The sequence below is a fragment of the Drosophila bipectinata genome, chromosome XL (assembly GCF_030179905.1).
Source record: "Drosophila bipectinata strain 14024-0381.07 chromosome XL, DbipHiC1v2, whole genome shotgun sequence".
NCBI lineage: Eukaryota > Metazoa > Arthropoda > Insecta > Diptera > Drosophilidae > Drosophila > Drosophila bipectinata.
The window spans coordinates 19,330,559-19,346,516 of record NC_091734.1 but is presented as its reverse complement, the minus strand read 5'-3'; the positions used below and the strand labels follow the sequence as shown (position 1 = coordinate 19,346,516).

Sequence of the window (15,958 nt, the reverse complement as noted above, 5' to 3'; positions counted from 1 at the left end):
GAAGAAGCTTGTTTCTCTTCTTACATACGGATGTGATCTCCTCCGTGTCAATATATATATTAAACGCGCGCAACCACGCCTCCCACTCTGTCCTCCATAGCGCTTTATCCATTCCCTGGCACAGGAATGGTTTTAACTCCGTCATGTTTAGTATAACCTGAAAGGTAATTAGAGTTAGATGGCCATTAGCAATCCCTTATTTTTTTTTTGTGTTATTGGTCTCATTCCCTTTTGAATAGACTCTTTATGCGAACATCTCAAATTATGTTTCGCTCTTCTTATTTTTTTGTCTCTTCCGCATTCCCTTTGGAACCGGCTCTCTTAATGCAACAGCAAGAATTTAATCCGCTAGCGCTGCTCTTTTTTCTCTGGATCGCATTCCCTTTGGAACCGACTCCTTTAATGCAGCAGCCGGAATTTAATCGGCTGACGCTGCTTAATCTCGTTCCATTTGAAAGAAAAACAAAAGATTCTCCTAATGCGAAAATTACAAATAGCGTTCGCCCTTATTTTGCTCTCGTTCTCTTAGGAACAGACTCTTTTAGTGCAGCCGCCGGAATTTAATCGGCTTGTGCTGTCCACCTTTTCTTTTCTTACCGTTTTCCTTTTTGCGCCTCCTACATATATATATGTACCGGCGAGGCACGTGCCATTTTTCTCCTGTTACTTCTTTATTTAGTTTTTTTTCTTTAACTTGGCCGGTAGTATTTATACTCCAGTTTTTCTCCTCGTTGCCAGTGTAAAGACTCCAAATCCCCAATTTAAATAACAGTTTCAATTCGGTATTTCAATTCCTTTTATTAGTCCCGGCACAGCGAGCGTTACCAGTCAACTGCCTCCGATCGAATGGTGAACATTAATTCTTTTCTTCTTCTTACTTCTTTTGAGAGAGCGCGTCAATCCCATCGTCGCTCTTCGCTGCCGATACGGATCTCCACATCCTGTATTCTGTTATAATCGCTCCTGTTGTCGCATTATCTGCGTTGGATGGCTTCTTTTAGTTCCCTCCAGTCCTGTGGCGGCTTTGTCCTTATGAGTAGCCAATACCATTCGGATGCTTCTTCGGACAGCAAGCGGTGGAAGTCCCGTAGCAGCTCAGTCCATGGCATCGCAAACTGCTTTTGTAGGTGTTCTACTCGGAATACGAAGTCCTCCGCTCTCATCGTTCCTGGACGCCCGGAAAACTGACAACCCCACTTATCTACGGGTACATAATGCCGGCTTCTTTGCTGCTATTCGTAACCCGGTGGTATTCGATACGTCCCTCCGGTATTTTCATTTCTAGGCCCGTCTCTTTGCGACCCAAGGAAACTCCTATTACGGCTTGAACTGCGGGGTCTCCCTTCGGTCGGCGGTGCCGGGAACTCCCAATTTCGATTCCTTTCCGGCCTTTGATTTCGCTCCGCCATTATGCGGTTAAGGAAGACGTTCAGATCTTCCGGTCCTGGAGCATCTCCCTGTCTCCTATTGTTTCCCGCATCTGAGCTCGGTGGTGCAAGTGAAATTGTCGGCTTTTCTGCCTTTCGCTTGTCTTCCCGACGCCTTCCTGTACTTGGAGAACCGTCTGCTGACCCTGCCGGCTGATTATTCTCCACCTGCGTCATCATTGAGGACTCGGAGGATCTAGAGGACGGGATCTTTTCCTTGCTTTGTTCTATTTTCCGGATAATCTGCTCGAATCCTGTCCTCATGCACGCGTCGATCCTTCGATCTACCAACTGGCTGAGATCCACCCTTAGCTGCTCTTGGGATGTGTGTATAAGGGCTTGAATCTCCCGACGATTAAAGGATGCGTAGGCCTCTGCGTTTTCCATGCTGTATTGCTCCTGTATGGGGTCTAATTGCACATGGGAATAGGTCCCATATGGAGTGGATGCTTGGTCCAGGCTGAGGTTTCACGGAATAGCCCCCCTTTGTTGTGCGCTGAGCCGGCCGGTCTCTCTAGTATCTGTACCGCCCTGTGCGACCCCTTCCATGTCCAAATCCATTTCCCTTTCTTTGAGCATGGAAAGACTCGGACCACCCATGGAAGTGTGATTCGGAGGTTCTCTTTCGGATTTCGGAGTTTTGGTTAACTTAACTACCAGGAGAACTGCCTTAACTCGCCTAATAACTCTATACTTAACTGAATAAATAAAGGATAAACACTAGGGAATACTATCAACAATATCAACAAATTAATATATAAATAACAAAAATAAATAAATATATAAAAAAAAATAAATAAATATATTAAAAATAAATAAATAAATCGATAAAAAAAATAAATAACACGAATAAACAAATAAATAAATAACTGATTCATATAAATTGCAGACTCATATACTTTTATCAACACAAATTCTCAATCCCGATTTCTTATATTCAATTTTCTAACTGGGAGCTTTAAGGAGGGACTTCTTGGTGTCGGATTGAGTGTTTTTCGTCGGATCTGTGATTCCCTGGTATTAAGGTAAGTGTTTTATTTGGCATTGTCGACTATTCTAAACATCAATTTTATTGATGGTTGATAACTAGTCAAGATGCCTTTCAGTTTAGAATTATATTAATTTTTATTTTAATTTTTTTAGGGTTCTATTTTGGTCCTTCATTTCGGGATCCGGAACTCTATATAAAAACTAATTAGTTCCAATTCCTTATTACTATTTCCTATTATTTCTATTCTTTTAACTTCGCAAGCGATGTCTTTTATTTTTGGATCGTGACGTGTTTCATTACTCCTTCCAGCGCTATGTGTTTATATTTTTTTTTATTGATCTAAACACAGCCGTCAGATTCCCATCCATTCCTATATATTAACACATGTCCCTAAGCTTAATCCTATCTATTTATCACAGTAATTATCAGAGTTAAATTTTTGGTTCCTTTTTTAAAACAAGTTAAATTTTTATTTTAGTCGCCGGAATCGTTCAGAACCATTTGAACATAACCGGGCGCTTAGAAGGTGAGGTGAATATGGTACATATGGGATATGGGCCTAGACTTTATACAAAAATTTACAGTTATTTACATTAGTTTACAACAGAGGTCGGCACGGCCCACAGTGGTCGATTCGGTCTCGCTAGCGGCATTAAATTAATAACTTCTGAAATATTAGAGATATCTTCAATCGGTTTTTTATTTTCGGTTTGTTACTCGATTTTGCATTATGTGGACAAAAATGAAATTTATAGTGTTTTTTTAAATTTTTTTTTATATTTAAAAAAATAAGACTTTTATTAAATTTTTTGTATTCTAAAGAAAAAGAGTAAGAAATAGAATTATAACTTATATTATACAAGAAGTAAATAATAAACATATACATTATATACAAAAATTAAACAAAAAAATTATTATTCTGAATCTTGACTTTCAGAGTCAGACAAATCGGTTTCAAGATTTTCTGCTGAAAGCTAGCTCTTAACTTCTTTGTCCATAATAATATTTTTCGATGACGACATTGAAGAGCCATTGGACATTGAAGATATTAGAGGATCAGAAGAAACAAAAAGGGTATTCATTATATCCTCCATTGTCTTTTTTCTTGAATTTTTCCTTGTATTATTCTCGCGTATGTTTCGATAATCTTTATTCCTTGCTTCAAGCGCTTCCTCTGACATCATACCAATTGGACGACAAAAATTGTTTATGATGTCTGCTCCATGAATTAAGATTCTGTGAACAGACGATGGCATGTAAAACCAGGGGTATTCATTTACAAAAATTTCTGCAGTTTCCATAGCGTACGATACGAATGCATCCAATTTTAAATAATGTCCACAGGCCACTGATTAAAATGTCGTGTACTCCTGTTATGCACGCAGCTAAATTTGGTTGCTGAAAAAATCTACGTGCAGTAGTACCATTGTTTGTATTGCCAGTACCGGCGATTGGTATGTCCACCAATAAACTCATTTCATCTCTCAGCTTCTGCTGTATACTTATCTTATTTTGCTCAACAATATCCCTATCAGCACCTCGAACTCGCCATATTTTTATAGGCATTCTGTATGAAATGTGCAAAACACATTAAAAAAATCTAATCCATGCGTGGAGACTTGATACCCCATATTCAAAAAGGTTGGCATTTTTTGAAAACGTTTTTATTAATTTTAAGTCGTTCATATTTTTTGGTGGTGCGCTACAGATTCCGCATGATTGCGAAGGGCTTTCCGAAATGACGCTAAAAGTTTTTCCATCAATCATGGTCATATGGAATTGGTGATGAATTGTAAAGAAGCCATTACAAGTTGGTAAAATATTTAATATTTGTGTTTTTATTTTTTCAACTTCCCTTCGAGTCAACTCCGTTGTTTCTTTCTCGCAAATTATTTTGATTGGACGACAATACCGCGTAGAAGAAGGTCGATTGTTTTTCCATAGGACTAAATTTCCTTTCTGCACTTGCAATGGTACAATACAAATTGCAAATAAATATTGGTCTATCATATTACCTTCGCAATCATTAAACGGTTGTCTATAAGTTGAATGACCGCTGCTGCCATCACAACCCCATTTGTGAAGCGCTGTTAAATTAATCATATTGTAATTATCAATCTGATAAGTTTGTGGGCTTGCATCCATGATCCTTTTTATAGTATGGTCCACCAAACTTTGCAGAGGCACTTCAGCATAATAGTCCGTGACTGTGATGTCACTTGGATAGCATTTTTTCTTCGCGGAGAGTAATTTGTCGTAGCACGGATTGGAAATATTGGCATTTTAGCCTTTTGCTGCTCTTTTTGATATATTCCATGTGTACATGGTATGTCAAACATCTATAAATAGCGCCAGGGCTTTTTCGTCTGAAAATTGAAAAGGCATGCTCCGTGGCTTATTTATAGTTTTTATTATATCCCCGGTAAGCTCCTCGTCAGCATTCAGCTTCGACACAATTCTTGATGTATTGCGCCTTCCGTCCTTATATAGGCTGCTACTTGCAGCCAACATCAATGCATCTGTCGAGACTTTCTCCGAAATGCCTGATAGTTTGTTCATCTGAGTTTTTCTGCAACACTCTGAAATACTTTTCTCTGGGCGTCCAACATTTCTAAATGATGATCTTTCCATTAACACCAGAGGCGTGTCTAGCCATTCTTTATTACTATTTTCAAAAGCTGCCTTATTTCTATCGCATTTCTTCCACTTCTGGACAAGCCTACTATTGAAATTGCGGAGCTTTTTCGCAATTTCTGAAAGCTCCTTTTCGTTGCAATCATTGTTCTTACAAACTTCTCCTAATGCAAAGCTTTCCATTACGAAGAACTTTTTAGTGGGGATCGCTTCGCCGTGCCATACTAAGAAAAGTGCGCGCTTCGACACTGACATTCTTCCTAAAAAGTAAAATAACTTGTAGATACGCAGGACTACGCCGTTCATTTTTGACATTTCGGACACACACTTTAACAAACAATTGCAACCAGAGTGAATCCCGGTGAATTTGTTAAGTTCTACTTCACGAAAGACTGGTGTGCGCTCTATTCCGCACATTGTAAATACACTCCAAATCCACTACAATTTATAAGTAACACATATACTGACACGTCACAAGCACAGATTTTCTATGTAGCACATACCTTAATAGTTGTTAAAAACCAAACTTGCACTAGAATAATCGTAAATTTCACTATTTATTCAAATATGCAACCAATAAGTAAAAGGGCGCCAAAATTGTAAATAAAAACTGCTGAAACATATGTTGACTTTGACAGTTCACAGCTGATCATCAGCTTATTGATGAGCTTAGAAAACATCAATTAGCATCTAATAAAGGTGTATACTATCGATAGGTAAACTTAAATTAACGTTTATTCAAATTTGAAAATCATAATTAAATTCCGGCAGCGAGGCCAAATCGACCACTGTGCGGCCCTATCTCGGGGGCATAGGAAATTTCTCTGCCCTAGCTCTGCCACACACACACAGTATACATGTGTGAAACGTCATGCTCACAGCCTACTTTTTGCTATTCATTACTAACACTAATGCGGTAAAATCATATCAATGTATTGGTGTGCCGACCACTGGTTTACAATATTATTGAACAACACGGGAAGACAGATCGCTGGGGTGAAATCTCTTTAAACGCCTAAGGCATCGGCCACGCATCGAGCGATGAGAGACTGAGCGACTGAGCGATTTTTTCCCGAGCGACGTTAATGAGCGATCGCTTTGATTGAGGTGGCCACGCACTGGGCGGCATCACTTGAGATTAATTGTAAAAATGCCTTATTCTAGAGAGGTTCTACGAAACCTGCTTGAAAGCCGTTATAGTAAATATAGGCAATTAAAAATTATACAAAGGCGTAGGTTTGGCGTTCATCCCATAAATCGATTGCGAAATGAGTATTGCGAGTTTCATCACTTATACAAAACTCTTCGAAACCATCCAGATCGATTTTAGCAATACTTACGCATGTTAATCGATTCATTTGGCTTGCTGTTAAGTAAAATTGAAAATGAAATAAGTAAACCGAGATCAACAATTTCAGCTGAAGATCGATTGGTTTTATTATTAAGGTAAGTTTGTATGTTGTAAATAAGTTTATTATAATACTAATGCTATACATATGATGATAATATTTATTATAAACGATATAATGATATAAAATAATGATATAATAATATAAAATATATACGTAAGTAGTAGGTAATTGTAATATTTATTCCTTATTTTTAAGCTTAGCTTATTTTGAATATCATTTCTAACCTCCAACTTTTCTATGTCCGTAAGTTTTTGAAAAAAATGCAAAAGTGATTTAAAAAATAATATCTCTTCATTTTGGTTTTCTTCCTCTAATTTTTGTTCTTTTCCGATTTGACTTTTCAACATTTCCAGTCGCTCTTTTTCTATTTCCAAAAATTCTGTTTCCAAAATTCATTTTTCTTTTTCTGGGCGTCGATTTTCCTACTGTACTTGTAAATGACATCACAGACATATTACTTTCATCGTCCTGAAGCATTTCTGAAAGCATTTCATTCATGCTTTCGTCGTCCTGCTGCAAATGGCCCTCAGTCGGATCTGGAGCAAATGTCTTTTTTAAAAAAGACATCAGCTCCAAGTATGGTCATTTAATTTGAACAGGTTGAGCTTCGGATCCCGATGGTAGGCGTGGTAGTTTTTGCAACGTCCTTCTGTATGTGTCGTTTAAATTTTTCCATTTGTCCTTTGCTGCGGCTCCTAAAAATTTGATTTTATATATGTATTTTGTTCATAACAATAAGTTTTTATTAATAATTTTATTTTATTTTACATTAGTTTTATTTTGTTAAGCACATATTTTTATTTTTCTTTTCTTGTTATACCCTTGCAGAGGGTATTATAATTTTGTCCAAAAGTGTGCTGTAGTATGCACATATATTGAATACCCACTGTACCGAGAGTACTTAAAGGGTGCGCACTGTAACACTTTGTTGCAGTGTTTACATAATCCAAAGTCCCGGTCATAAACCCTAAGTGGCCGAAATATGAACCGATCGTTATGCCTTAGCCCGCACACAGAAAGTGCTAGTGTCAGCATAATCGTAACAAACGGTCAGCATATGCATACCCCTCGCGCCTCCACTTGAGAGCGCATAACAACATATATTATTATATTCCTTTATATATAAGTACATAGCCGTCTCTCTGCCGCCGCCTGCGAGCAGCGCTGCTACGAGACTTAGCCTTACTTAGACTTAAGAAATATTGTAAAAGAACAGAGACATTTTGATCGCTGGAGCGGCACCTCAGCTGCTCCATCTAAATGATGAAGCGGCACCTTTGCTGCCCCTTCCAAATAAAGACCAACTAAAACCAATCCCCTGGAGTTATCCTATCACATGGCGACCGTGACAGCGATGGAAGGACATCGAGGGATTAAAAGGCTGTACCCAGGAGGATACCTATAATCAGAAAATCATTGGAAAATTACTGGAAAATTACTGTAATATTACTGGAGAATTACTGGAATATTACTGAAAATTACTGAAAAATTACTGGAGAATTACTGGAATATTACTGGAAAATGAAAAATAAATCGACAAAAATCTGAGTGAGTAGAGTAAAAGCAATGGGCAATCGCGGAGGAGTCGCGAAAAAAAATAAAAAAAAAAAAGAGTAGCACACCTAAAGTGGCTACTCTACGTAAACACTCCACCTCCCGCGTGGGCTACAGCCCAAAAACTTCAAACAGAACTAGATTTTCTGAAAGAAGAATTATTAAACAAGAATAAAAGCCCAAAAATTGCCACCACTCACTCAGTATCGATTAAGAAAGTTAATGAAAAAATAATAACAAAACCTCCACCACCAAAGCAATTACCAAAACTAAAAAAGACGTGCCCGAAGGATTGCCCTGGACCACTGGACAGCCCTCACTGCAACCAAACCTGTGCGAGGACCGGCACCGGTAACGCCTGAGTCCAAAAGGCCCCGGACAGCAGCAGCAGCAAATAGAGTGCGGGAATACGCCACCTCCTGCGCCACCGAGGGAACGTCAGCGTAGCCAAACCGGCGACGACCAGCTGACGTGGAAAAAAAAAGGAAATCAACTGAGGAGAAACTTTTTTTTTACCCATGCACTGCGTTGCATAATTTTTTTGATTGCACTGCGATGCATATTTTTTTTATACTATAATATTTTTTGAAAAATTGAGCGGAACCTCTTTTGCCCAATTTGAAAGTATGGCCCGTATAGCTGTACAAATAATAGGTAGGAAAAAATGTTAGATAAGAAAAAGACAAAATTTAGAAAAATTTTTTTTTAAATTAAAGGAAAAAATACGATAAATTCCTAAAATTTATGTAAAACTTTAATGAAAAAAAAAAAAATTCAAAAATAGCATAAATTCCTAAAATTTATGAAACATTTTAATACCCTTTTAATGAGAAGTAATAGCATAAGTAAAACAGATCAAATAAATGATTCTGACTATTACTTCCCAGAAAAATTAAGTTACATTACAAAATATGACTCAGAGAAAAATATAATTGAAATTGGAAAAACAAAAACATATACAATGTCTAAAATGGGTTTAGTAGACACGAAAGTTGTAGATTCCACGGCAAATGTAAATGTAAATAAAATTGAACCCGGAAAAATCGATCTTCAAACAATTACAATATTGTTAATGATAATCGTCATTATAATGTTAGCAAGCGTTTTGCTAAAATTATATAAATTACACAACAAATGTTTAAAGAAAAAATTCCAGAGTCAAGCAAATGGACAAAATCTAAATAAAAAACCCAGAAAAAACAAAATTATTATACACAAATGTAAACACCTAAAATCTAAGAAAATGAAATAACAGAAAATAAATATTAAAATATATTACGTAATTCTCTTTACAAAAGTATGGCTAAACTAAAGGCATGGATTGGAACAAATTGTACGAGGAGTTATCTTTAATTAAAACAAATTTTGACAAATCGTACAAGTCCCTAACTCAAAATAGACCCATTCAAAAGAATACGGTTAGGAAGCACGTTGAAATATTAGTAGAGTGCTTTAATGAAGCGCGTATGCTAATACATGATCATAGGGAAAGATTAAATCAAGATCATTGGTCACAGGTATCAAAACTTTTGATACGACTACGATCTAATTTAATATTTATTAAACAAAAGTTCAGTTTAGAAATATCGTTGCCAACCGTTCTAAACACTCCAATAGCAGTTGACACTGCACCTGACTCGGAATCAACAGAAACGAAAGAATCTGAGTCAGAAGAGCTTCCCAAAGTAAACCCCAAAATAGAAGATACAGATTTAAATAATCTTACTATTCCGGCGGTATACACTGATCTGGATAACTCTACAGATTCAGATACTTCGAGTGTCATAGAATACAAGATAGATAAATCCATCACAATGGCACAATCAAATATTGATTTTATTAATACAGCATCTAAGCTTATACCAGTTTTTGATGGTAAGGCTGAAAATTTAACAAGTTTCATTGATGCTTTACAAATAATACAATCAATAAAAGGCGAGCACGAAGAATTAGCTATTTCCATCATTAAAACAAAGCTAAAAGGTGTCGCCAGGAATCTAATCGGTAATGAAACAACAATTACTGAGGTGATTGCTAGACTAAGAAGCAACGTCAAAGGCGAAACTGTTGAGGTATTATCAGCGAAGCTGATGAATCTACAGCAGCGCAATAAAACTGCTAACCAATACACACAAGAAATTGAGCAGATGACGAAAGCCTTAGAAGGTGCATATATATCAGATGGTTTATCTTTAGAGCTAGCCAGGAATTATTCCATGCAGCATGCAGTCAAAGCAATGACTAAAAACTGCACAATCGATAAGGTAAAACTTATCATGCAAGCTGGCAAATTCAGTACTTTGAACGAAGCTGTTTCCAAATTTGTCAGTAGTTGCACTGAAGCAACTGGGCAGTCGAGTTTACAGTCGAAAATTTTTTAGGGAAAAGATAATCATGTAGCTGATGCGTTATCAAGAATAACCATAAAAGATCTACAAAATATAGCTAGAAATGTATTAAAAGTCTCTACTAGATATCAAAGTAGACAAAAATTCCGCGCGGAAAATCAAGAACAAGAATTGCCAAGGCAATCTTTAAATAAAGCTTCTAAGCCCAACGTATACGACGTCATAAACAATGATGAAGTACGTAAAGTAGTGACCTTGCAGATAAAAAATATGTTATGTTTATTTAAACAAGGCAGAAAAATTACTGCAAGATATGATGTTAGCGATTTATATACTAATGGAGTTATTGATTTAGATCAATTTTTCCAAAGGCTTGAAATGCAAGCCGGTATACATAAAATCAGCCAACTCAAAGTGGCACCGTGGGAAAATATCTTTGAATATACTTCAATAGATAAATTTAAATTAATGGGCAATAAAATATTGAAAACATTAAGAGTAGCGCTACTCAACCCGGTGACCCAAATAACAAATTTAAAAGAAAAAGAAGCAATTTTGTCTACATTTCATGATGATCCAATTCAAGGAGGTCATACTGGCATATCAAAAACTTTGGCCAAAGTAAAAAGACACTATTACTGGAAAAGCATGTCTAAAGATATAACTGAGTACGTAAGAAAATGTCAAAAATGCCAGAAATCAAAAATAACAAAACACACAAAGACCCCTTTAACAATTACAGACACACCAATAAATGCTTTCGACAGAGTGATAGTGGACACTATTGGTCCACTGCCAAAATCAGAAAATGGCAATGAGTATGCAGTCACTTTAATATGTGATTTAACTAAGTATTTAGTTGCCATACCTGTTCCGAATAAAAACGCCAATACTGTCGCTAAAGCAATATTTGAATCTTTTATCCTGAAGTACGGTCCAATGAATACGTTCATTACGGACATGGGAACAGAATATAAGAATTCAATTATAGACGATTTGTGCGAATATTTAAATATTGAAAATATTACATCCACAGCACAACACCACCAGACAGTTGGAACAATAGAAAGAAGTCATAGAACTTTCAATGAATACATACGATCTTACATATTGGCTGATAAAACTGATTGGGACGTATGGCTTCAATATTTTGTCTTCTGTTTCAACACGACCCCCTCTATGGCACATACTTATTGTCCATATGAGCTAGTATTCGGTAAAACAAGTAATTTGCCAAAACATTTTAATAGCATAGATAGTGTAGAAGCACTATATAATATAGATGACTATGCTAAGGAGAGTAAGTATAGATTAGAAATAGCCTATAAAAGAGCTAGAGTTATGTTAGAAGCAAATAAGAATAGAAATAAACTACTATACGATCATAAAGTAAGGGATATAGATATATGAGTAGGTGACAAAGTTTTATTAAAAAACGAGACAGGTCATAAGTTAGATCCTAAATATACAGGTCCGTATATAGTAACGGAAATAGGAGATAGAGATAACATAGTAATAGCAAATAATAAACATAAAAAACAAAAAGTTCATAAGGATAGATTAAAAATCTTTATTTCATAAATTGCACTTAGTATGGCCATACAAAGACACACATACATAGATAAATAAATACACATATTCTTTTAATAATTTCATTTTCTATGATTCTAACCACATAAAACAAAACAAATAAATAAAAAAATGTATTAATTAAAAATTTTTATTATAAAAATAACTTTATTATATTACGTTATTTTTCAAAAGGAGGGAGATGTAGTATGCACATATATTGAATACCCACTGTACCGAGAGTACTTAAAGGGTGCGCACTGTAACACTTTGTTGCAGTGTTTACATAATCCAAAGTCCCGGTCATAAACCCTAAGTGGCCGAAATATGAACCGATCGTTATGCCTTAGCCCGCACACAGAAAGTGCTAGTGTCAGCATAATCGTAACAAACGGTCAGCATATGCATACCCCTCGCGCCTCCACTTGAGAGCGCATAACAACATATATTATTATATTCCTTTATATATAAGTACATAGCCGTCTCTCTGCCGCCGCCTGCGAGCAGCGCTGCTACGAGACTTAGCCTTTCTTAGACTTAAGAAATATTGTAAAAGAACAGAGACATTTTGATCGCTGGAGCGGCACCTCAGCTGCTCCATCTAAATGATGGAGCGGCACCTTTGCTGCCCCTTCCAAATAAAGACCAACTAAAACCAATCCCCTGGAGTTATCCTATCACAGTGCAACGCAGTGAAGGAGACATCTCCGACCCTATAAAGTATATATATTCTTGATCAGGATCACCTCCTGAGTTGATATGAGCATGTCCGTCTGTCCGTCTGTCTGTCTGTCCGTCTGTCTGTTTCTACGCGAACTAGTCTCTCAGTTTTAAAGCTATCGTCTTGAAACTTTGCACATACCCTACTTTCCTTTGCACGCAGTATACAAGTCGGAACGGCCCGGATCGGCCGACTATATCCTATAGCTGCCATATAACTGATTGATCGGAAATGGTATAACTTCGGTGTTTTTAGAGTTAGAGAGTTCAAATTTCACATTTCACATATTTTTGGCAAAAAAATACGACATGCCAAATTTCGTAAGGATCGGCCGACTATATCCTATAGCTGCCATATAACTTTCGTGTTCTTTAAGATAGAAAGCTGGAACTTGGTACAGATTATATTTTTGGTCAGTTTATCCGACCTACCGAATTTCATAACGATTGGCCGACTATATCTTATAGCTGACATATAACTGTACGATCGGAAATGGTTTTTGGTAGAAATACCAACTTTGGTATGTTTGAAGATAGAAGTTTGGGACTTTTTTTAGATTTTGTATTGTAATAAATTGGATTATATATTCATATTCCCATAAGGAGCGGCCAATTATATCCGATGTTTGCGATATATATCCGGTTTTAACTGCAAGGGTATATCAACTTCGGCTCCGCCCGAAGTTAGCTTTCCTTTCTTCTTTTAGACTTTTTTTGGCAAAATAATATTCCAAATTTCATGACGATCGGCCGACTATATCTAAAAGCTGCCATATAACTGAACGATCAGAAATTGTATTTGGTAAAAATACCAACTTTGGTGTTCTTGATGTGTTCTTTGGTGTGAAGATAGAAGCTTGGGTTTTTTTTTTAATTTTTTATTGTAATAAATTGGTTATATTAAGATATTCTCAAAATGATCGGCCACCTTCATCCGGTTTTAGCCATATATATCCGGTTTTAGCTGCAAGGGTATATTTACTTCGGCTCCGTCCGAAGTTTTCCTTTTTTGTTTTTTATTTTTCTTTGTTTGTCATAGCGGAGGCCCAGTCCCCTAGTCTTTACTTGGCAAGCAAATGTAGAGTTCGTCGAGCTCGCACACATAACTAAAGTGGCGGCTCAGCCCCCGCGACCCCCTCACCAGCCCAATTGCATCTGTGGGCATGCAAGTCGAGCATGAATTAATGTTTTTGTTCTATTTTAAAGTTGCAGCTCCACATGAGCAATCCCTTCCACCAGTATAGAAATACGACGCCATTCTCCAGTGACCCTGAGTCCGAGAACTAAGGGCCGGTCAGATTTTGCATACCAAAAAGCCCAAACGCTAGCGCACTCACATCCTCGGACATGGTTTTCAGCATGGAACAAATGACGTTCAAGAAAACTATATCGAAAGACAACGTAGGGAAAACGAACTGCGCCACGAACAAAGCTACCATATCATACGACGACTCGGCGGCAAAAGTATTATGCGACGAATTCCGGGATGACTCACTCGGAGTATTTATCTCGAGACTCAAGCGCAGCCTTACGGATGTCCCATTTTCGGCAAAGCCGTAAGATATGCCATCAGCTCTCGCTTTGGCGCAAGAAGTGGAATCTAACCACGAGAGATACTCCTTCGCGACTTCATTAGCGAGAGACCAGGAGGACAAGGATAAAAAACAATACCGACAGACTCCTGCGCAGACAAATGCCCAGACAAGCACTGGCAAGAATCCGTACTACACCAAACAACACACGGTGCAAGTACACTCTGCCCCACGCAGTGGAGGTACCCCCGAACCCATGGACATTGACGCCGACGCCGTTTAAGAGTATGATTCAGACGTCATTAATTTTTTAGGGGAAAATTCCCTTTGCCCCTTATCGGACGAAGAGTAGCGGGTGTAGAAATGAAGCTTTTAATAGACACGGGCGCGTCAAAAAATTTTATACGTCAATATGAAGGGTTGAAAGGCCTCCGCCGAGTAGATGTGCCATTTTCGATACATTCTATCCATGGCGTTACCACGATAAAACAAAAATGATTCATATCCCTATTCAACTTGAAGGCCACGCTCCTCATCTTACCAGATTTGTCCTCCTTTGATGCCATCATTAGTCTTGACCTGTTAAAACAGGCAGGGGCATCGCTTTGCCTAGCTTTCGGCCACCTCAAATGGGGCTTCGTAGTAGAAAAGCTAGAATTCCAATCATGCCCCAACGTAAATTTTACTAAAGTGGACTGCTCGAATGCACCACATTCAGTCAGGAAAACATTTTTAACAAGAAAGCAAAGCTAACTTCGGGCGGAGCCGAAGTTGATATACCCTTGCAGCTAAAACCGGATATATATCGCAAACATCGGATATAGTTGGCCGATCCTTATGATTACATCATAATAAAAACAATTAATTACAATAAAAAATCTAAAAAAAAGTGCCAAGCTTCTATCTTCAAAAATATGAAAGTTCATATTTCTACCAAAAACCATTTCCGATCGTACAGTTATATGTCAGCTATAAGATATAGTCAACCGATCGTTATGAAATTTGGTAGATCGGATTAACTGACTAAAAATATAATCTGTACCAAGTTCCAGCTTTCTCTCTTTAAAAACACGAAAGTTGGGTCATTTCCGATCGTTCAGTTATATGGCAGCTATAGGATATAGTCGGCCGATCCTTATGAAATTTGGCATGTCGTAATATTTTGCCAAAAATAGCTCTCATGTCAAATAAGAACTCTCTAACTCTAAAAACACCAAAGTTATACCATTTCCGATCAATCAGTTATATGGCAGCTATAGGATATAGTCGGCCGATCCCGGCCGTTCCGACTTATATACTGCGTGCAAAGGAAAGAAGGGTGTGTGCAAAGTTTCAAGTCGATAGCTTTAAAACTGAGAGACTAGTTTGCGTAGAAACAGACAGACGGACAGACGGACATGCTCATATCAACTCAGGAGGTGATCCTGATCAAGAATATATATACTTTATAGGGTCGGAGATGTCTCCTTCATTGCGTTGCACACTTTTGGACAAAATTATAATACCCTCTGCAAGGGTATAAAAATACTAAGCGACAGGAAAAATGCCTTTGCGAACACAAATGAGGCATTACCTCACAACAGTTGATGAGGAGCCCATTTATGTCAGACCGTACCCGTTCCCGATGGGGGCAGCCGATATGGTAGGTAGTAGACCAAAAGGTCACCGACAAATCTGGCAACCGAAAAATGCGGCTGGGTTTAGACTTTCGAAAATTAAACAAGAGGACAGTACCAGATCGCACCCCATGCCATATCTCAATGATACTAGG

General features: G+C 37.6%; 1 protein-coding gene across 1 annotated transcript in view; it reads right to left on the bottom strand.

Moving 5' to 3' along the window:
• Lcch3 (Ligand-gated chloride channel homolog 3) overlaps positions 1–15,958 on the bottom strand; it is a 623,958-nt gene that overhangs the window by 481,437 nt on the left and 126,563 nt on the right. The window lies entirely within an intron of this gene.